Source organism: Suricata suricatta, chromosome 8 (genome assembly GCF_006229205.1).
Source record: "Suricata suricatta isolate VVHF042 chromosome 8, meerkat_22Aug2017_6uvM2_HiC, whole genome shotgun sequence".
NCBI lineage: Eukaryota > Metazoa > Chordata > Mammalia > Carnivora > Herpestidae > Suricata > Suricata suricatta.
In genome coordinates, this window is record NC_043707.1 from 26,931,731 (window position 1) to 26,955,355 (window position 23,625).

Sequence of the window (23,625 nt, forward strand, 5' to 3'; positions counted from 1 at the left end):
CCAGAGAGACGGCCGGGAGCAGAACAGACATAGTTGGAGAAAGGAGCTGCCCAACAACACCCCTCTTCAGTGGTAGCCCTTCATTTCAGGCCACCCTGTAAGGGGCAAACAGCATAGCCCCACCCCCCACCCCACCCCAGGCCACTGCGAACAAGGCAATGCTCTTTGAAGGAGAGAGGTGAGAGGCAGAGAGGATATACAGTCCCCATCAGATCCCATGAGCAATGTCCACCTCCTCTCCTATGCTGAAGGCATCTATTTATTTAATCAAAAAGTAGAGAAATATTTCTTTTGCTGCCACCACAATAGCTGTAGAAATCATCATCATCCTTGCCCAGACTCAGGTCAAGAGTAGCCGTCACACTGTTATTCTTTGAAAGCTAGCAAAAACAGGCACACAGGTTTATTTAGGCTTGCCCCAGGTCCAGGATCCTACATATTTATTCTGTGAGAAATAGCACTTTGAAGAAAAGAACACTGGGACTCGGGCTTTGTGTCGCCTGCCTCAAAGTCACTTCACAAACAAACGGCGGATCCAAGGTTTACACCCAGCTCTTCCAAATCAAGCAAGGTGAATAGTTGACTGTCCTTTGGAGCAAAAGTCCCTGAGGCTCAGAACGTTAGCCCCATGATTCTGTGATTGCAGCACGTGGGGTCGGCGGGCCCTAAGCTGAGGGCACAACTGGGGAGCTTTGCTTGTGTCTGGCTCCCGGGGCCCCCCGCTCTTACCCTGTCCCGCTGCCAGGGAGAAGTTTCTGGAAAGCATCTTCTCTCTTTTTAGGAACTGAAGCAAAAGCTCCGCCTCCCCGCTTCTGTCCCCCACGTACTCTGCTGGGAGAAAGATAGGAGACATTTTCTCACTGTGTCCTTGCACAGGAAGGAGGTCCTCTGAGCTGTTAATAGATCCTGTCTAACTGGGGCTCTAATGAGCCCAGTAGGGGACAGTGTGTGCTGGATGGGGCTCCGAGGTGTCCTCTCTCCAGTCACCTGATGTTTCAGCTTCAGCATTCAGGAGTCCCCGAGGGCTCAGACTGCCCGGGCCCCTTCCCAGACACAGCAAACTGCTGGGCAAGCACACATCTATCCATGCAGGGGAGAGAGGAATTGCAAGGTAGTGGGGTCAGTTTTCTATTAGGTGACAGATCGTTTCTATTCTGTGACGTGCAGCTCTTGGTCCCTCTGGGACCTCAGAACCTCCTTCGCCTTCCCTGGCCTGCATTGTCTGTGGAGCTTGGCCTGCAGACTATCTCCCAGACTTTATCTGGGTTCAGCAGGGGTTGGGGGCAGAATCGGTATGAAACTGAAGGCAATAAGTTTGCAGAAATCAGAGGACCGCTCTGCTCCCACTGGGCTCCGGCAGCATCTCTAACATCAGCTCCCTCCCCTTTTCTGGCTCTGGCTCTGGCTCTGGCTCTGGCTCTGGCTCTGGCTCTGGCTCTGGCTCTTGCTTCCCCTCTCCCTCTTTCTCACCCTCTCCCTTCTATCTATTGAAAACCTAACTATTTCACCTGTAAGACCACCAACAAAATGCTGCCACTTAATAAGGCTTACTTTGCTTATTTTGCAAGCACGCACATTGCTATTTTTGCCAGATACCTTAGAAATCGCTGTGTCATTCAATGCTCTGTTCCATTTGGGGATGGTGTTGGCCTATGCTAGGCCTTCTTAGTCACACTAATTAATAGTGTGCCATGTTTAGGGTATTTCCCTACAAAAGCAATGGCTTCCTTCATAAACTCAGACGTTGGATATTCTAGCCAGCACCTAGCTGTGAAATGGGCCCAGGCTTTGAACTACTGGCCGTGCAATTCCTTTGGATTCAGATTTAACCCCTAAGTCCTCTCAGGAAGTGTTTTTTTTTTTATTGTTGTTGTTTTTCTGTTTCTCTGTTTGTTTGTTTTCCTTCTGGAACCCAACACTCTCGGACGTCCGCTCAAGAGTCTTCTCTGATAATACCCGCTATGGTATGAGATCCTCCTTAATCACAGGCGTACGACAGGGAGCTGTTCGCAAAGAAGCCATTTCTAGCATCAAAAAAGAAACAACAGAAAATCTACGTGCATTATTTCAAGCCTGTAGGGAGAAACTGTAGTATTTATCCCTGAAAAATCTCTGATTTTGAAGAGTGGGATTTCCTAGCCAATGTGGGATTCCAAACAACACTTGACGGCTTGCTGGGCACCTGCTGTGCATCCACCAGCGTGCTGGGTACTGGAAAACCAGCCTTCCGTGAGCCTCAGGTTGTCCCTCAAGCTTGTCACGATGGAGGGGGCCAGTTGAAATAAACGTGAAATATTTTGCTGCCAAATCATTAACTTAGACCTAGTAAGCCAGGGGAGGCTTCAAATAAGGGAATGAGGTGTGAGATAGACCTGGCTTTTGGGAGGTTCTTGGTCATGTTTGATGACTGAATGCAAGAACATGTGAAAAAGTGAGGGGTCCATGGAGGAAATGGCATATTCAGATGCATCAGGAGAGAAGATGTCTTTTCTCAAACAGCATCTGCGTGGCCTCTTGTGATCATTTTCATTGCCATTTCTGAATTGAAATTTGCAGTCCTGGAGCCTTTGAGCTTCACACTAAATAACAGGGCAGCTGGTCAGAAAGCGCCTCTCTCACGGTCCAGGTCCCAGGATGCGGACGGCCCCTCAGGGAGCGCATTGGGAGGGCAATGAAGGAAGGTCCTTGTGGGTGACCCATGGCCTGCTGGCTGTTGTAGTCAGAGCTCAGGATGAATGAAGTCAGAGCTGGGGGCTCCTTTACCTGCAAACCCCTCCATCGCCCAGGCTCCGGGTGGCCCTTCCCCCTACCTGCTGTCCTGCAAGCCTGTCAACACGGAGGGTGATAAGGCGCAGGGAAGGCAGGACCTTAGCTGTTCCAGGCAGCAGAGAAGCCCTGCAGATAGCAGCTCTTTGCTATTCAGATGGAGAGCATTTGATTTGATTCAATCCCGGAAGTCTCTGTCCTTCCTCCCTTCCTTCCTTTAGCACAAACGTGCACTCACGGAACACACACCTGTGCCTTCTGCTATTCCAGGCCCTGGATGTAAAATAGTTTGGACCTCTGTACTAACGGAGAGCTAGGTCTCATGGGAAAGCCAGCAGAGGAAATCAACAGTTATGAACATTGTGCTAAGAGCTGTCCTTGGATAAAGGCTCTGAGCACAAACTCTAGCATATTTTCCAGGATGTGAGGGCTGGAAAATTCCACAGGGGGCGGGAGGTGCCTACCGAAGGTAAAGTTATCACTTGTTACGTTCACAATTGAAAAAAAAAAGTGTGTGTGCGCGTGCGAGAATGTGTGTGCTTTTTCTGCTCACAAGAGGTGGCACGAACAAAAAATGGATTTAATCTCTGGCTTTTGAAATCAACCCTCAGCCACGCTATGCCTCCGTCTGAACCTGGAGACCCAAAAGATGTAAAAGTAATAATATAATGGGAATTTCTTTGGGGGATACTGAGGGAGGAGGAGAGAAAAGTTTGTTTTGAAAACAGGTAGTGGAGGACATTTGGCCAACATAGTAGAGCAGTGCCTAAGGAGCGCGTATCCTTTTGTTTTAAAATATATCACCTTTTCTTCAGCGGGGGCCTACGGGATCAGGACCAAGGGGTTGATTTTAAAATAAAGGTTATGAAAAATGGTAAGGCCCTGGAGGCCCTGGAGACACTCTCCATGAATTTCCAAAGCCAAGAGATCGTCAGCTGGGGCCGTGGGGTCGGTACTGGGTTTCCAGGGACAAGCTTGCTTATTTTTTTTTTCTTCCAGGTAAAACCAGGAATTGCATTTTTTCTATTTCCTGAGCTAAAGCGGTTCAAGTCACGGGTGTGATCTCATTTGCCCATCAAGTCCTGGTGGCCAGCTGTGAAAATGTGAAAAGTAGATTAAAGACAGCTCTGTTTATGGAGTGCTGAGGAAGGGAGTCTGCTTTCCTGGCCACTGAATCAAAAAGTCAGCCAGGCTTCTATGGACTGAGTTTTCTTTGTTGTCCCCAAATTCACATGTTGAAACCCTAACCCCCATTGTGGGGGTAGGTAGATGGGGCCTTTGGGGGGCAATTAGGAAGTCGTGAGGACAGAGCCATAATGGGATTAATACACTTAGATGAAGAGACGGGAGAGCTTGCTGTCTGTCTCTTCCCCTCCGCCATTTACAAAGGAAAGGAAAAGCCATGTGAGGACACAGCAAGAGGACAGATGTGTACAAGACGGATGTCTCAGCAGGGAGCAAGTTCCCAGCTCCTAGATCGTGGACTTCCCAGCCTCCAGAACTATGAGAAATGTATGTCTGTTGTTCAAGCTGTCCCATCTCTGGTATGTTTTGCTACAGCAGGCAGAGCTGCCTAAGACGCAACCTAAATTTTTTTTTTAATGAGGAAAACATATTTCAGATTTATTATGTAATTTTAATTATTGGAGAGGAAATGTTTCATCCAGGTACCCAGGAATTTTGTCCATAAAATAGTGACATATACTATTATTAAAATTCATTTTCTTTGTTAAATGTTTTAAAACATGCCCCAAAGTCAATGTTACCAGCTTGCTTTCCTTATCATCTCTTGCTCTTGTCTTTCTTAGTGCACAGAATCACCCACTTGCCCTGCCTAGAGACCACTGAGTTACGTGTGGCCTTCCCTCATCAGACACATTTCTCTGAGACCAAGTACAAGAGAAGTCCACGGCCGGCCCCTCCCCCACATCAGTCATCCCATGACTGCAGCTTCCATCCAGGCTTACCCCAGCTTTAGTGTTCCTCCCCAAGCCAGTTTTGCATACCACTTCATCACAGGAAGCCTTTAAAAACAACCTTGAACATGAAGACTGTATTTGTTCCCTCTTTGTCTATGGTGAACAAAGACCCTTCCTCATTTGGTTGCAGCCCACACTTCTAGTGTCATGGTCTCTTCCCCTTTTCCCATCCTCCTCCATACCTGGCTGTAACTAAAAGGACTCACTTCTTTCTCCTTCTCTAGCTACACCTGCTTCCATATTTCTGGTCTTTGGGGCACATTGTTCCATATGCTTAGAATACTTTATCCATCCCTCTTTGCTTGGAATGCATGACTGACACTCAAGGCCAGGACTGAGCAAAGCAAATGAGGCAAATACAGCTCAGTGTCAAGATGCCAACTCTCAAGGTCATGTAAATCTGTGAGACCAAGGACCTCCTTCTTTCTCTTCCCTAAACCCTCAATTTCCTTCCCCTCATTCCAGCTCCATCGGCCTCTTCATTATGCTGGTGTACTTTGCACACAAGTCTGGTGCAGCATATAGTCAATTAGATCCATTGGACATTTATTGAGAATTTGCCATGTTGTATAAAGAAACAAATAGCACATTAGCCATTTTGCTCTTCCTTGTGAAACCTCCCACTGCAGCTTCTTGACTGGAGTGCAGCGTGAGCGCTGATACTTATGCTGGTGTACATCTATTAGTCCACTGGCATCAGACTTGCTCTAGGTATCTGTGACAACAGACAGTTGTAGAGGAAGATCAAGATCCTAAAACATAGACAAGCTCATTTCACAAGTCTCTAAAAACTCATTCTTTCATTACAGAGTGAAGAGATCTGAGACAGTCATCTCTTTGGAAGGTAATATACAAGGATTAGGGGACAATCTTTCTAATCATACAAATTATTGATTGTGTCAAGTCTCCCAAAACATCAATGATAGGCAAGTAGGGAATCTAGCTGACACTTACCTAGCCCTAGACGTAGTATATGTAAATGGTATTTCCACGATGTGGGAGAGGGGTTTAATATTCCTATACATAAACCCATAGCCATGGACGTTGAGTAAATAATCTGGGGAAAAGGTAAAGAATCCTTTGAAGGGGAGCAGCTGAGAGAGAGCAGTGGATGGAGAAGTGGAGGCCTTCAGGGCCTATCAACATGTCATGTGGAAATTAGAGGGCACAATGTTTTCATGAACAATATCCATCAATAGTGAGGCGTTGAAGGCAGCTCTCTATATCATTTCTGGTGTATGAGTTTGCAAGGATTTCTTACGGTTGAAGACAATGGGTCAGAAACTAGAAACAAGCTCATTTCACAGATATATTGTATTTCAACCAATATTGCAGATTATTTGGAAAATAATCGACTTGCTGCTTGTGTTAATCAGGGCTCTTTTGGCTGAAAATAATAATAACCAAAAAAGTTTTTTTTAATTTTGTTTTATTTTTCACCTGAATGGTTAGAAAGACAGAGTGTACATGGCTACAGGCATGCCTGAATCCATGGATAAAATAATGACATCAGAAACACATCTGTATTTTTCAGTTCTGCTTTTTCTGTGTTGCTTTCACCTTTAAATAGGCAAAGATGGCCACCAGTAGACCCAAGTCTACATTTTATCACCTCAGAAACTTGTGAGAAAAGGGCTTCTCTTTGCATTCCAACAAAAGTACTGTCTCTGACTCATATTAGTAGAGTTTGGGTAATATTTTTCTTAATCAGTCATTATAGTTAGGGATAAACTGTGCTCTGACTGCCCATATTTGGGTAAGGTGCCCAGTTTGGGAGCCAGAAATGAGGAGAGACCCAACAGCATACTGTGTGAACTGAAAATGGGGGATGGGAATTCTTTAAATGGTTTCCAGTAAGGACAAAGTATTCACGAATCCCATTGATCCATTTTTCGGGGATTGTTTGTTCATTTGTTTGTTTATTTGCTCACTCATACTTTTTAAAAATCCCGTCTGATATTTATTATTTTTCATTGTGGGTATTTTGTTTATTTACATTTAGTGTATTCACTGATCTATGGTTGTGTTTAGGTCAATTATGTGACAGTTTTATACCTGTCCCATCTGGTTTTAGTTTCTCTGTTCCTTCTCTCCTGACCTCTTTGAATTAATTGAATATTCTTGATATTCCATTTAAACTCACTAATAGCCTCTTAAGCTATATTTTTTCATATCAGTTTTCTAGTGGTTACTCTAGGGATTATAATATGCATCCTTATTATACTCTACTTGGATTTAACACTATACCACTTCACATAAAATGCCAGAAAACATCAACAGTACAATATTATTGTGTTCACTGTTTCCCTATGTATTGTATTTTACATTCACTTATTTTATAAATCCACAAACCAGTATTAATATTTTTGCACTAAATAGTCATATGTCTTTAAAGCAGTTAATAAGAAATGATTGATTCCTCTATCCATTTAGAGCTGATACTCCATTATTCGTGGTAATATTCTATCAAGTTGCTGTGAACGGTGAGTTAGTGAATACAAGCTTTCATTTCTATGGAAATTCAAGGTTCCTGCAAGACTCTGGTCACAGCATGTTCATCCAGTGATCAATACCTAACCTTGTTTTATATGTGTTTATGTTTAAAGACATGTTAGTTAATGTATATTGTTAATTCATTAGCATTGAGTATGGCCAACAGTGCTGTGACTCATGCCTGGACAGAGCTTACCCACCCACACATTTTCTCGTGCCATAGCCCGCTGACCCTGAGCAACACCAGACAGCTCTTGAATGCTACACACGTAAGGTGACATTTTAAATGGCAAAATCACCAAGAAAAAGCAAAGACATGAAAAATGTGGCAGTGAGTAAGACATACAAAGATCATTTGTTTGTACGTTCGAAGCTGAAACAAGAAAGCAGAGTGTCACCACAGCTGGGAACATGCACATAGGCAGCGCACATTTTCTGCCATGCTACACATGTCCAAGAAAGATGGCAAAAGAGCCATGAATATTTGATTTTGGGTCACACAAACATTTTAGTGAATGGGTCAACTCGCACACATGGAGTCTGAATAATAAGGACTGACTCGACTTACAGTTTCTAATGTTCTTTTATCCTTTCTATAGTATTTGATTTCTATTAGGCTTTACTTCTTTACAGGCTGAAGAAATTTCTTTAGCATTTCTCTAAATACAGCTATGCTAACTACGAATTCTCTCAAATTTTGTTTATCTGATATGTCTTTATTTTGCTTTCATGTTCAAAGAATATTTTTACTAGATGTAGAGCTCTAGGTAGACACTCCATTATCCCCTGATCCCCATTGTTCCAAAAGAGAAGTCGTTTATAAATAGTATCATCGTTGCCCTGTATATCTTGTGTCACAACTCTCTTGCTACATTGAAAACATTTTTTAAATTCTGTTTGGTTTACAGAAGTTGTAACTATGATGACCTACTTATGGTGTTCTATTTTTTAAATTTTTAATGTTTGTTTATTTTTGAGAGAGAGAGAGAGTGTGAGCACAGGAGAGACAGAGAGGGAGACACAGAATCTGAAGCAGGTTCCAGGGTCCAAGCCTTCAGCATAGAGCCCAACATGCGGCTCAAACTCACTGACAGCAAGATCGTAACCTGAGATGAAGTTGGACACTTACCCGACTGAGCCACCCAGGCGCCCCTGGTTTTCTTTATATTGATCCTACTTAAGATTCATTGAGTTTCTTGGATGTGTAAGTTAATGGTTTTCACCAAGTTTTTTAAAGTCAACAGTTACTTCATGTATTTTTTCAGTCCTTGTTTGTTTTTTTTTTAATCCCCTTCAGGGACAGCAAATACACTTATTTTAGAGTATTTGATATTGTCTCAATGTTTTCTGAGAGTTTCTTGAATTTTTTCCCAATTTATTTTGTTTCAAGTTTATGACTTTCTTGTACTGTATTTAATCTGCTATTTAGCCCATCTAGTGAATTTTTCATTTTGGATGTTATTTTTAAAGTCCTAGAATTTAACTTTGGTTCTTCTCTTATAGTTCGTATTTTTCTGTTGGTATTCCTCTACTGTTCACCAGTTATAACAATCTTTTACTTTACATTCTTGACCATATATTTAATTACTGCTTCAAAGTCCATGTTTGTTAATAACTACATAGTTATGTACAGTCTTAGTCTATTAACTGAGTTTTCTCTTGACTATGAATCACATTACATTGTTCTTCCCATGTCCAATGTTTGCTTCTTGTGTACAGGACATTGTAGACATTGCAGAAACTCTGGATTCTGGTGTTCCTTGGAGGAGTTGATTTTTGCTCTACCAAGTGCTCTAATTTCTTGCTAATTAACTGGAACTTGTGGATGTTTTATTTTATCCTTTGCGATAGTGGGTCACTTTTAGTTTTTCTTTGAGTCTTTGGATGAAGCCTTAGTTCTGGGATATCATCATTTAAGGCATTGTCCTAGGAAATCAGCAGAAACCTGAGATGTTTACCAATACTCTGTACCTTGATGAGATTCAAACTCTGAACTCTACTGCTCCTAAAGTAGGTCACAGCTGAAATCTCTGCTCAAGTTTTCAACTTTCCAGCTTTTGCTCTTTGTTGAGGGTCTTGGCAGCACCCCCCACCCCTCACATATACATAATTCAGATAATGTTGAGGAATCAGGGGGAGTTCACACGTAAATTTGGGGACTCCTCTTTCTGTAGATCCTTGCTTTTAAACATTCTCTTCTCCTTAAATTTTTTGGTTACTCTGGAAACCCCAAATCCTTCCCTCTGATACTTCAGGCTAAAAATCTGTATATTTCTGTTTGATTTCTAGGCAACCTACATTGAGCACACTGGGATAGCCCTCAGGGGAAAAGCTATATAAACATAGCTCTCACCTAGTGCATTTTCTTTCATTCAAGAGTTGTTCCATTCCAATTGCTGCCTGCTTTTGATCATTCTCCAATGCCAACTGTCACATCATTCTTTGTTTTTTTGTTTGGTTTGGTTTGTTCCAGTTTCATCATTGTTTTCTGCAAGAAATTTAATCAGATAAAAGCCATTTATTTCACAGTTAATAAGAATTGAAATATCCATTTATTCTGTCTTTAATCTATCTGTTTAATGAAAGACTTCCCCTGTGATCTGAATCTGTCATTGGTCATATGGGCAGCCCCGTGGAGAACCGAGGGAGTGGCATGTGTGGAGACTCTGTATCAATGGCTGGAGAAGGCTTCTTCTAAACAAGAATGCGGGGCGCCTGGGTGGCTCAGTCGGTTAAGCGTCTGGCTTCGGCTCAGGTCATGATCTCATGATTGTGGGTTCGAGCCCCGCGTCAGTCTCTGTGCTGACAGCTAGCTCAGAGCCTGGAGCCTGCTTCGGATTCTGTGTCTCCCTCTTTCTCTCTGACCCTCCCCAGCTCACGCTGTCTCTCTCTGTCTCTCAAAAATAAATAAAAAGCATTAAAAAAAATAAACAGGAATGCAAATTGAGTAGAAACTATTCAAGGAGAGAACCAAGACTTCCTCTTGGTGAAGTGGGCATGTGAAGTTGTTCTGTGAGACAACAAAATGATTCCTCATGACTCTGGGTGACTGGTGGGTCCTGGTAGGGGGTAACCTTGATGAAAGTCTGTAGATGTGTTTGTTTTTACTCTATCGTGTCTTGGTTTTGAGCAGCTTTGATGTGGAGAAAATTAGGGGGTTGGAATAACAAAATCAAGCTTACTTCAGTGGTTTGATTTTCTCTGAAACTCTTCTCATTGTGTCTTGTTTCTCATCTTTTCTATTTAAAATAATAATATTGAGATTTATATATTGGTGAAGATGGGGAAATGCCTATACTTTGATTGGCTCAGAGAGCCTCTCTGGAGCGTCCTACTGAAGAGATAGGGAAGCTGGTGTCCTGACTCTCTAGCTTCCATTTGTCAATTGCTGAAAGCTGTTTCCAGTGCTCTGCATTCTGGCCTGCAATGTGCTCAGGAAGCAATCAAGTAGAGAATCCCTGGAGATTGCAATAGAACACTCCTGGCATGGGGCGCCTGGGTGGCTCAGGTGGTTAAGCCGCCACTTCAGTTCAGGTCATGATCTCACAGTTCGTGGGTTTGAGCCCTGCATCAGACTCTGTGCTGATGGCTCAGAGCCTGGAGGCTGCTTCAGATTCTGTGTCTCTCATTCTCTCTGCCCTTCCTGACTCATACTCTGTTTCTCTCTGTATCAATAATAAATAAACATTTAAAAAATTAAAAAAAAAGAACACTCCTGGCATGTACTGAAATGATGAGAGTCAAGATCCAGGGGGAGCACCAGAACATCTGTTACCCTACCAACTAGAAACTGGCTATTCACTGGCCCACTGTGTTTGGATATGCAAGGCAACCATCTCCCATTAAGTTCAAACGTTACAAAACAGCTCAGGGTTTAGCAGGTCCAAAAAGGAGGTATGATGAGTGAACAGGAGACCCAGATTCCCATTTCATCAATTCCTGCTGCAGAAACTATTTCCCTCAATCCACATCTATAGCCCCAAAGATGACTGGCTTACTGAAAACCAAACCAAACAAAATGCCCGGATCCAGTTCACAGATTTCTCTGCACAGTGTGTTGCCACCAATCTGAAATGAATGGCTGTGTTCTAGTTGTGATCAGGAATATTCTGGAAAGATACCGATAAAGACAAATCTTCCCCAATGGCAAAACTTTGGACAGTTGTCTGTCCACTTTGACTGGACCAAGAGATCAGCAATTTGGATACATCTACTGATTCACATGCAGTAGCTAAGGGTCTGGCTGGATGGCCAGGAATCAGAAAGCACAGAATTGGAAGATTGGCAACAAAACATCTGGGGAAGAGGTATTGATGAGTACAGTGTGTCAACATATTTTTGTTCCATATTAATGCTAAGCAAAGGTCGTGCACCACAGAGGGGGCTCTCAGTAACCACATGGACAAGGTGACACCTTCTATAGATGACAGCAATGTGTACAAAATTCCCATGAAGACATAGACAAAGGCTATGTATCGGTTCACCAATATGGCCTGAGGATTTAGGCTTCCAACAGCAAAGACCAATGTTGAGCCCTGCTTTGGAGTCTTTTTCCAGGGTCAGCAGAGAAATACTTGGTGGTGGACTCTCTGCACTGGTCTCCTTCCAGCATGAAGAAGGCAGGGATCTGTCCATGCTAGGATAGATACACATGTGCCTTCTTTTTTCTCAAAGCTTGTGCCAACACTGGTAAATGCCTTATTCTCAATCACTGTGTACAACACAGCATTGCTGTTGAAGAAAGAACCTATTTCACAGCAAAGTAAGTGTGACAATGGATTTATGCCCATGGAATTTACTAGTCTTACCATGTATCACATTACTCTGAAGCAGTTGGTCAGATAGATGGGGAAATGACTTACTTAACAGTTGATTATAGCGCCAGTTGGGAGAGAGAACTCTGAAAACCTGATATTGAAGACACTTTCAAGAAGTGACCAATGTACAGTGTCACTTCTGTCCTAGCCTGAATGTGTGGGTCTGTGAATGAACACACCAGATGATCAACTTGCGGATATTTGCTGTCATCCTTGCCATTTGATGCTTAATTCCTATCAGAGGAATGTTTCTCACCAGGTGAACACCTATGGTTCTATTAAGTAGGAAGTCGAATCTACCCCCTGGCCATTTGGAGTTCCTTAGCCATTGAACCAGTAGACAAAGAAGGCTGCTATTCTGTTCACTGAAGGAACAGATCTTGATTATTTAGGGTTGTAGCTACATAACAGTGACATTCCAAGGCATGTTCACCCTTGGGACTCTCTGGAGAAGCCAATTCTTAGTTTCATGCTTAGTAGAAAACTATACCAATCAAATAAGGGCAGGGCCACTCAATATTCAGACCCTTCAGGAAGTTCACAGCACCACACAAGGTCAGTCTGAGATCTTACTGAAGACAATGGGAGCATGAAAGGGTAGTGAAGAGGAAAGTTATAAATATCAACAGTGACTAGTTACAGAAATGTAACTGCTTTCCTGCCTGGACTTGGAATAATACATCCATGAAGCAAGGGATATTGGCTTTTTAGCAATGTATACATTTTGCATCAACTTCTAGCAATATCTACCAGACTGTCGAGGGACAGTGGGTCTTCTCTTCATTAATGATCATGGTGGAGATGAATTTGGGCATGGCTCATTCCCAAATCAGAGTCACATGGCTTTAAGACATGTTTTGATGCCTAGCATGGATCGAGGCACTTGCGATGTTCTGTGATTTCCTTTCCTCTCCAGATATGGAAATCTGACTCTACTGTAGCTAGAAACATGTCGAGTCTTACATTCGGCTCCCCGTTCAATAAACTTGCTTCTGATACCATAGTATAAACTTATTCTATGATTCTGAGTCCTTCAAAATGGCAGCCAACATGGTCTAGGCAGTCCCCAGTCACGTCCTCTCCCATTGTCTGAGAGCAACAGAAAGAGATGAAAATGTAGACTTTATGAAGTTTGCCAGCTAGAAGGCAGAGAGTTGGAAAGTTGAGTGCCAGTGGAGGGACAGAACAACGTCTGGCAGAAGGTAAGAAAGGACAGACAATGCCAACTGTCAGTAAGCTAAAAAACATGACTTACCACTTGAACATATAGTGGAATATGGAGTTGACTGATCCAGGACCAGCCACTGATGCATCAAACCCATGCCCCTGGCCGTGGGATTCTGGAGGGGGGGATACTTATTATCTGTGGGATGATCTTACTCCATGCAAACAAAAAAAAACACTAAGGCACAGCGTGCCCCTCTGGGCTGGGGCATCTGGGCTGAGCCGTGTGGCTAAAAGCTGCAGCTAGATGGAGGTCACCGCTAAATCTTTGGGGCCTGAAATGGCAAACAGTGGCCTTTTCTTTCCCTCTGAATGACCACCTTGAAGGCAAATCAACGGGAGTGACAGGGGAAGAGAGAGCCACACAGCTGAGCTGTCTGCCCGCCAGAAGGGAGAATTAAATAGTGCCCTCCTCCAAACTGAGCCCCTAGTCAGCCTTTCTGAAATCCGGTGACATTTCTGCCTATTCGTGAATGGAAACACACGGCTTTCATTCGGGAGTCAAACGGTGGTGTTTTGTCTGCAGTCTCCTTGCTCTCCTGGCCTGATTGTTTGCTGAGAGGAAGGAAAAAAAAAAAAACAATTAAATCTTCCATTCAATTGTGGCCTGTTTGGGTCTGAAGAGCTGTTTAAAACCAGAGAGCCTTATCATATTAATGAGCGCTGATGCTAAGATTAATACCTGAGAAAGAGATTCCCTGGGGAACTGAGGAACAGAGCTGAGAATATTAGGATATTATGATCTTCGCTTGATGGAAAACTACTGATAAAATGGCACATTACTCCCAGAGATGGGGACTTTTGTGTTAAATAGGCATGAAAATGAACATATATATTTCACATAACCTGATAGACAACACAAACTTGGATGAAACACGCACACACTCACCACTAATTATCTACCTAATATCACGGGGGACCCTGTGCTGGCATTCTCTGCAGAGTAGGGGTCAGAGCAGGGAAAATGGTAGAAAGAGAGGCAGAGAGGTAAGCCAGCTCAGACTGGTTGAGGTCTGTTTGCATCAAATTCTGGGAGGAACCGAGGGCAAAAGCAAATTTCAGCACCAGAAGCCAGGTGGAAGACAGGGTTAGGATCTCAGAGTCGAAGCCAGTAGTAATAGTGTTTGGGGGAGAAGAAGTCAGCCATGCAATAGCCATGAGTGACTTTGTAGCTTTAGGGGTCAGCTTGGTCACCTGTCAGGAACTAGGATGCATGGACTCACCCAGCTGGTTCAAAGGGTCTGAGGTGGGTGGGTAGCCTTCCAGATTAACACAAATTTAACTTTTTGGCTGTATGTTTTTAAACACTCATTAACTCAGACTCTTAACTATGGAGAACAAACTGATGGTTACCAGAGGGGAGGTGGGGGGGGAGATGGGTAAAATAGGTCACGGGGATTCAGGAGTAACCCTGTCATGATGAGCACTGGGTGCTGTGTGGAAGTGTTGGATTACTATAATGTACCCCTGAAACTAATATTATAATGAGCTGGAATTAAAATAAAAATTTCAAGAGGTGCTTGCCTGGCTCAGTCATTTGCGTATTCGACTGTTGATTTGGGCTTAGGTTATGATCCCAGGGTTGTGGGATTGAGCCCTGTGTCAGGCTTTGTGTTGAGTGTGGAACCTGCTTGAAAATCTCTCTCTCTCCCTCTGCCCCTCTCCCCCATTTGTGCACATGCTCTCTTTCACTCTCTCTAAAATAAAAATAAATACATAAAAATGTATTTAAAAAAAAAAACCCACTCATCACGTTCCTGGGTTGCTCAGTCCGTTAAGCCCCTGACTTCAGTCCAAGTCATGATCTCGTGGTTCATGAGTTCGAGCCCTGCATCAGACTCTGTGCTGACAGCTCAGAGCCTGGAGCCTGCTTCAGATTCTGTGTCTCCTTCTCTCTCTGACCCTCCCCCACTCATTCTCTCTCTTTCTCCCAAATAAACACTTAAAAAAAAAACCACTCATTAGCTCAAAATGGAATGTGGTCAGTGCTCACAAGCATGGAATGACTGTGGAAAATGCAAGTTGATTGGAGTGATGTTTTAATTATTGGGTATTTTTATTCTCGTTTCATCTACCATCATTCATTCAGTACAATTATTTTGATTTATCCATGATGGTGCCTTTATCAGTAGCTCTTTCCTGTAGACTGCTGCTTAGTACTCCATTGTAAGGACACACTACCTTCTGTTTATCCATTCACCTCTCAGCGGGCATTTGGATTGTTTCCAGTGTCAAAGTGAACTCTTAGAAATTAGGCTGCTCAGAATGTTCAAGTGTAAGTCTTTGAAAGGACACGTACTCTTATTTCTTCTGGGGAAATACCTGGGAAAGGAAGGGCTGGCTCACATGGGAAGTGTGTGTTTGACTCTTAAAGAAATGGCCAACTGCTTTCCAAAGTAATTGTTTTTTTCAGGGCCCGCGAGTTCCAATGGCTCAATAGATCCATCAGCACTGACATTGTGGGTATTTTTTATGTTTACCAATGTAATAAGCATCTGGTCATGGTTTAATTTATATTTTATTAGTGGCTAATGCTTTTTAACATGTTTTCCTAGTTATGCATATTTTCCATCTGTTTATCTTATATATATCTGCCCATACATATTATTACATATTTGGTTAGAAAAATATTTTCTCCTAGTTCATGGCTTATTGGTTTCATTTTTTTTAATGTTTATTTTTGAGAGGGAAAGAGACAGAGTGTGATCAAAGGAGGTGCAGAGAGTGAGGGGAGTGCAGAGAGAGAGGAAGGGCAGAGAGAGAGAGGTAGACGCAGAATCTGAAACAGGCTCCAGGCTCCTAGCTATCCGCACAGACATCAAGATCATGACCTGAGCTGAACTGACTGAGTCACCCAGGTGCCCCTTTCATTGGTGTCTTTTGAAGACTAACATGTTTCGGTTTTTATGAAGTCTGATTTTTCCTTTTTCTTTTCTTTTAATGGATCATGCTTTTAGTGTCCTATCTAAGATACGGATGCAAAATTAAAAATATTTTTTCTTACGTTTTTCCCCTAAGACTTTATAGCTTTAGATTTTATATGATATTACTTTCCATGTATGTATTTCTTCTTTAAATTTCCTTGGTGCTGCTTCTCTGGGAAACCACCAAATGGTAGAGGCATCAGAATGTCCAGGGGCTCTGGAATGGGAGCCACGGCGGGTCACACAGAGGCTTTGGCAGAGACATACTGGTCTGGGGTTGGATATTTTGGATTCCCTAAAATACTAGTCCTAGAATAATTTCTTGCCAGTTAAGTATCAAGTGCTTCTATAAGTGAAGTATCAAGCTTTCAGGAAGAATATAGAGCAGATGAGAACTAGATGGAAAAACCAAAGGAAACAGCACGACTCAAGTCTACAAAACCCCCATGGAAAAGAAAAGTGTTGCTCGAATTGCCCACCAGACCCTTGCAAACTAGAACTATTTCTGTACTCTGCCTTTTCAATATGGATATTGTAAAATAACAAATTAGAACAAATAAGATGAAGTTTAGCTTTCAATTTCACTCAGTATGAAGTTGAAGTCTTTTGAATAAGTGGATGGATGAAAAGATGTCTTGCCAGGAAGACATAATAGCACAGATCCAAAGCCTCCACTTGACCATGGAGTGACTCTTGAAGTTAAGGGTGATTGATATATAGTGATTCAGAGCTGGATTTCTACTGACGTGACCTAATGAGACAATCAGGATATAAAGATGGACAACGTGATTCCGTGTGTGATTCTGGGGCCCATTCAGAAATCTTTGTGACCAATTTCCCTCAGGGGGAGGCAAATGTAATCTGTGAACACTTTTGATTTCAGTGACTAGATTAGGTTTAGTCACTTCACAGAAGTAAAGGAGATACAAATGTCACTCCTGGGAAGGTGGTAACACCACACACCCCACTCCTTTGGCTTAATATCGGAGACACTACTCGAAATTGGTGATGTAACTGCCAACCACAAAGGCACGACCACTCCTTTTGCTGGTGTCCTGGGCTCTTTATCCTGGCTTTCAGGAGGTAAAGAACATGATAACAGGGAATCGACCTCACTTTGTGTAGCTGACAACAAGAACACTTCATACAGGGCTTGCCAGTTTCAGTTCAGTGGCGATCTACTCTCAGTATCCATAGTTTGTTACTTTCTGATCAGTTGCAGCCCTTAACAGAAAAAACTCCTCTGAGGCTCCCAGAGTAGAACAAATCCATAAATCAAACACAATGAAATTTTGCTATTGTTTTCTCTTTGGCTTATTTCCCCCTTCATATCTGCACATCTCCATTGGCTCGGAGAAGAGATGCGATGTAGTGTCCAGGCTAGCACAGAACACACATCTGGAGACATTTTTAACTGCGCTTATGGACAAGCCTTGGGACCACAGAACTCTGCCCCATCCCATACAGTCTCTTATTTATCTTTGAACAAACTCTCATGGACATTTTATCAACCAGGCCTTTGACCACACCGTAAAGACAGGCATAAAATAGATATAGAAGCTTTGGAACATAGAATGTCTGAATCTGATACATACACCCTGTCTCCTCTCATTCACATCCCAATTTCTAGATAAAACCTGTTGGCCTACAAAAACAAAAAAGTGTTTCTCAGCAAATTAATTATATAACCACAAACCCCAGGAGAATGATTAAACTACTTGGGGGGGGGGACCCAACTCTTTATGCTCTGCAGAAGTACTCTCTTCTTCTTCTTCTTCTTCTTCTTCTTCTTCTTCTTCTTCTTCTTCTTCTTCTTCTTCTTCTTCTTCTTCTTCTTCTCCTTCTCCTTCTCCTTCTCCTTCTCCTTCTCCTTCTCCTCCTCCTCCTCCTCCTCCTCCTCCTCCTTCTTCTTCTTCTTCTTCTTCTTCTTCTTCTTCTTCTTCTTCTTCTTCTTCTTCTTCAAGGCATGTTTATCACAGACATGTTATCTATTCATTAAAGCTGGTCCCCTAAGGATCTTTGTTGGACAATGTTTTGTTGACCCAATGTTATTTACTCTATGCTTCTGGAAGAGACAAATTACAATTACTTTGAAATATTCTATAATCCAAAATCCCAAAATAATGATTTTATTGAGTTGGTTTGGACATTATAGCCTTAACTTTTATTGAGAGAGGCTGTAAGAAATAGCTTTAGGGAGTGCCTGGGTGGCTCAGTCAGTTGAGCATCCGACTTCAGCTCAGGTCATGATCTCAAGGTTCATGGGTCCGAGCCCCACATTGGGATCTGTGCTGACAGCTCAGAACCTGTAGACTGTTTCAGATTCTGCATCTCCCTCTCTTTCTGAACCTCCCCCACTGGTGTTCTGTCTCTCTCTGTATAAATAAACATTAAAATTATTTTTTAAAAAAGAAGAAATAGCTTTATTACTTACTGTCAGGATTTTGTTCCAAGCATCATCTACTTATTCCTCATGATCATAGAGATGATAAATTTATTTTAGAATTAATTGATGGCAAAAACTTAGTTCCCCTAAGGGATTTATATCAAATTTCCTTATGGACCATGAAGGGTATATAACCAGCATGTTTTCCTTTTTGCTCTGTTCACAGGTAATTTGAGAGCCAATTTCACAGCTAAACTTTATAGCTAAGCAGGCTCTCCAGGTGATTTTGATTCATGCTAAAGTCTGAGAAAATACTGCTCTGCATTATTTCCAACTTACTGCATACTGGGGTATTTTCTTTACTCATCTTGGGGGAAATAATTGGGCAATTCAAATCTCATGCACTCATGCCATTATTCTCTGATTCTACATGCTGTAGAATTAATGTTTGCGTTTCCCTACAATTAATATGTGAAAATCCTAGCCCTGTTGTGTGGTTATTTTTGGAGATAGGGCCTCTAAGGAAGTAATTAAGGTCACATGAGGTCTTAAGGGTGGGACCCTGCTCTTATAAGTTCAGAATTTGTGTCATTTTAAGAACGGAACACAGATGACACACTCTCTTCTTCTCCCTTCCTCTCTCCTTCCCTCCCCCTCTCCGTCTCTCTCCCTTTCTCTTTGCATATGCACAAAGAAGAGATCACAGGAGAACCCTGTGAAATGGTGGTTACCTACGAGCTAAGAGAAGAAGGCTCAGGCTGAAAATTACCTTGTGGTCACCTTGCTCTTGACCTCTTAGCCTCCAGAATTGTAAGAAACACATTTCTGTTGCCTATACCTCTCAGTCTGTGGGGTTTTTGTTGTTGTTTTTTGTCATGGCAGCCCAAGCTGATAAATACATTACAGAACTGTAACTCCATTCCACACTGGACAGTAACAAGTTAAGTGTTCAAATATGAGGGTGTTATTTTTAGTTCAATTATTATCTTACTGTTTAACCTTAAGTCCATTTTTCCACCTCATTCACCACAGTGATTTGCAAGATATCTGGATTAGACAATAACTTTAATGAGCCTTATTTCTTTCCAGTATACAGATTCTTCAGGGTTGCAGGAGAGCTTAATAATCATCCAGTGAAAACGTTTTATTTTATAAATGAGAAAATTCAAGTCCAAAGAGCTAATTGGTCTTAGGACCAAAGTGAAAGGCAATATCCCCGGATCCTCAATCGTGTTGATTGTTTCCTGATGCCAACATGTGGATCCAGCTCCAAGTTCCTGATTGTCTATGAGCCAGCTGGTTAGAATACAGCTATCTTGATGCCCATTTTGTGATTCAGCGTAAGTTGTTTTACGTGGAAAGCGAGCCTCAGTGAAATTACACTCTGATTTTTAAAAGACACAGGAAGCTACATAAGCCCAAGTTCAAATTTGGCCCTGCCCCATAAAAACAGGATGACCAGGGCAGGTGGCTAACTTTTAAAGAAGTTCAGTGTCTAATCAGTAATGGAGAGGAAACAATAAATACCTTTATCATAATCTGCTTGTGGGAATTCAGTGAATCCTTCATACGAAGCACACAGCCTAATGTTTGGAATGTTCAGTAGATGTCGGTTCTCTGGACTTTATATATTCTTTTCCCATATGATCAACTGCTTGCAAGGAGTGAATTTTTACTTGAGTTCCCCGCTGGTATCCTTCTTTGCCATCAATGTAGTTTTGAAGGGCGCTACCTGACAGGTCCCAGAAGAGGTAAAAGTAAGACTGAGAATACGAGATGGCTAGGCCAATGACCGCCTCGGATAAGAATGGCCAGTAAGGGACAATCACAGGGAGCAGGAAGGAAGGGAATTGATGGGCAGAATGAGAAACTTCTGGACAACGTGAATTCGTATGGTATCTGAAGGTTGGCAGCTTACATGGAAAAAGAACAGACACAGGAAAATGAATGTCTCTTAAATGATGGGCTCTGGATCTGCTTTATGAGGGAGATGAGACCGAGGGAAGGATGGAGAAGTTAACTGCAGGGTGCCTTAGACCTTCAATGAGGACGGTTCCAGGAAAGCCCGTGACTCATACACACTGGGAGTAGAGCATGACAGTTACGGCTGTGTTTTTCTGAGTTTACACAAATTTGAGCCATGTGCAAAATTTAAGAGACTCACATTTGGTCGGAAGCAAATCAATCTGTCATCTTGAGGTGAGTCACAATTTCCCAGGAGGGAATGTAATTCTTGAATTTTTTTTTTTGTTTGCCAGAAGGATCTTTGATTTTTTTCATGCAAATTTTAATCACAATACTAGATGCCTATGTAAAAAAAAAATCAAATAGTTCAAAAGTTCTTTAGTGAAAAAGTAACACACTTCTCCTTCTGATCCCCATTTTCAACCACAGAAGCTAGAACTTGCAAGTCCTCCTGGAATGGTCTCTCTTCCAGATAACATGATTATAGCAATGTTTCATACTTTGTAAAGCATATATTCTGACCCGAAAACATAAAGAAGGATTATGGTATTTACTCAATGTAAAATACGATAGGAACCTCTTCAGTCCTGATTTTTTATATTTATGATTTATATTTTTCCCCACAGTGCTGCTGACAGTTTTGTTTTATTTTATTTTATTTTACTTTTATTTTGAGAGAGAGGACACAAGTGAGCAAAGGGCAGAGGGAGAGAGAGAGAAAGGGAAAGAGAGAGAGAATCCCACAAGGGGCAGATAGAAAAGCAGGGCTCACCCAAAGTGGGCCTTGTGCTCACCCAACACGGGGCTTGAGCTCACCAACCATGAGATCATGACCTGAGCTAAAGTTGGATGCTTAACTGACTGAGCTACCCAAATGTCCTGACATTTACAATTTTATTTATTTATTTTTGAGAAAAAGAGAGACAACGTGAGCAGGGGAGGGTCAGGAAGGGAGAGACAAGGAATCTGAAGCAGGCTCCAGCCTCTGAGCTGTCAGCACAGAGCCCGACGTGAGGCTCGAACCCAGGAACCATGAGATCATGACCTGAGCTGAAGTCGGACGCTTAACCAACTGAGCCACCCAAGCACCCCAACAATTTTAAATACTATATTTAAACTTCTGATTCTTCTTGAATAAATATTATCAGATGACTGACTTCACACCATCAAAGTGGAGTCTTTTTTTTAGTCATTTTGGTCTTTTTGCTGCATCCTCTCCATCCTCTCTATTTAGCTCCATTCTCCCATCTCTGTCAGCTTAACATCAGTTTTATGAGATCAAAATTAAGGATTAAAAACACAATCATGGTGTCCCACAACCAAAATGAGGACTTGTTTACTTTTCCTATAGATTAATTCTAAAATTTGAAAAAACAGTCACCCTAATGTAACTATGCATGCTAAATACTGGGATTACATTTTCTTCTTGGGTATAATAGCTACTCCAGAGAAAGGATTTCTAACATGTAGATTAAGTAGAATTTCTCTCCCCTTTTTTTGAATACTCTATTAATAAATCAGAAACATTCCCATTTTATTTTGCTTTATATTTGGATCCTGAGGGTTTTTTTTAACTTTCTATTTATTTTTGAGAGAGAGAGAGAGAGAGAGAGAGAGAGAGAGAGAGATGCATGAGCAGAGAAGGGTCAGAGAGAGAGGGAGACACAGCATCTGCAGGGAATGCATGAGCAGGGAAGGGTCAGAGAGAGAGAGGGAGACACAGCTCCAGGCACTGAGCTGTCAGCACAGAGCCTGAAGTGGGGCTCAAACCCACAACCATGAGATCATGACCTGAGCTGAAGCCAGACACTCAACCGACTGAGCCACCCAGATGCCCCAGATCCCGAGTTTCTTTCCCCCAGTTGGAGGTCCTTCCTTCCTTCCTTATTTCCTTCCTTCCCCCCTCCTTCCCTCGAACCCTTCATTCTTTCTTTCCTTTCCTCCTTCCTTGTTTCCTTCCTTTCTTCCTTCCTCTCCTTCCTTCCTACTTGCCTTCCTTTCCTTCCTCCATCCCTCTTTCCCTCCCTCTCTTCCCTCCCTCACTCCTTCCCTCTTGTCTGTTGATAAGACAATACTGTGTCTTCCCCATATCCTCATAATTGCCCAGTCTGTCCATGAATCCAGTTAAAAAAGGGCCCAATTTCTTTACTGCAAACACACTTCCTGGATCCTCCCAAACTCCCTCTTCAATATCCATCCAGCTGCTCCTTGGCATCCATCCTAGAACATCTCTCAGCTCCATTCCATAAGGACAAGCATCAAGGGGAGGGTTAACAGCATTTCTGTTCTGAGGACAAACATTCGATTAAGTTCTTTGCTTCTGCTCATCCTCTCGCTGCCGGCCTCTATTCTCCCAGACCTCTAGTCTAGAGTCTGTCACAAGCTCTTCCCAGAAGACCAGCTTCTCCTCCATGACATCCCTTTCTTATCATCTTCTGAGCTAAGGGTCTTCCCATGTTATGCATCAATATGCCTTTATCGGGTTTTCGTCTTCTTTCAGTGTCCTGAGATCTCTCAACCACTAGTGACAGTGACCCCCTCCCACGGTCCTTCCCTCTGTTTGAGCGGCCATTCTTTTTATTTCATTCGGACTCCTGTGGGGTTTCACGGGCAGAGTTAGTGATGGCCAGTGTGCTCCCCCAAGGGGAGAAATCGGAAGCCAGTGACAGGTAGGTGTTGAGCATAAGTGAATGAGCCCCGCGTGTGAGGAGCTGGGAGCGTCCTGCCTCTTTCATGGACTCCAAGTCCTCTTGCTGTTTCTGTCTTGTGCCCAGCCCCCCACTCTTCTACTCCCTTGGTCAGGGTGCAGATGGAACAGGAAGTGACCAAAACTTGGGGAATCCCTCTTCCATGGTTGTTCTTATTTTGTCCTGTCTTCAAAGGTAACAGTCCACTGACCATTGGAAGCCGGTGACGGACAAAACCCATGCCTGCCTTGAAAAAGTAGCTAAACATTTGAATTAATTTAAATATTCACTCAGAGACCCTTGAAAAGTGGGTCCTTTTGTTACTTTGCAAGGCAATGAGTAGAACATGGGGTTAGGGACTCTTATCCAACAGCAAGTGTAAAT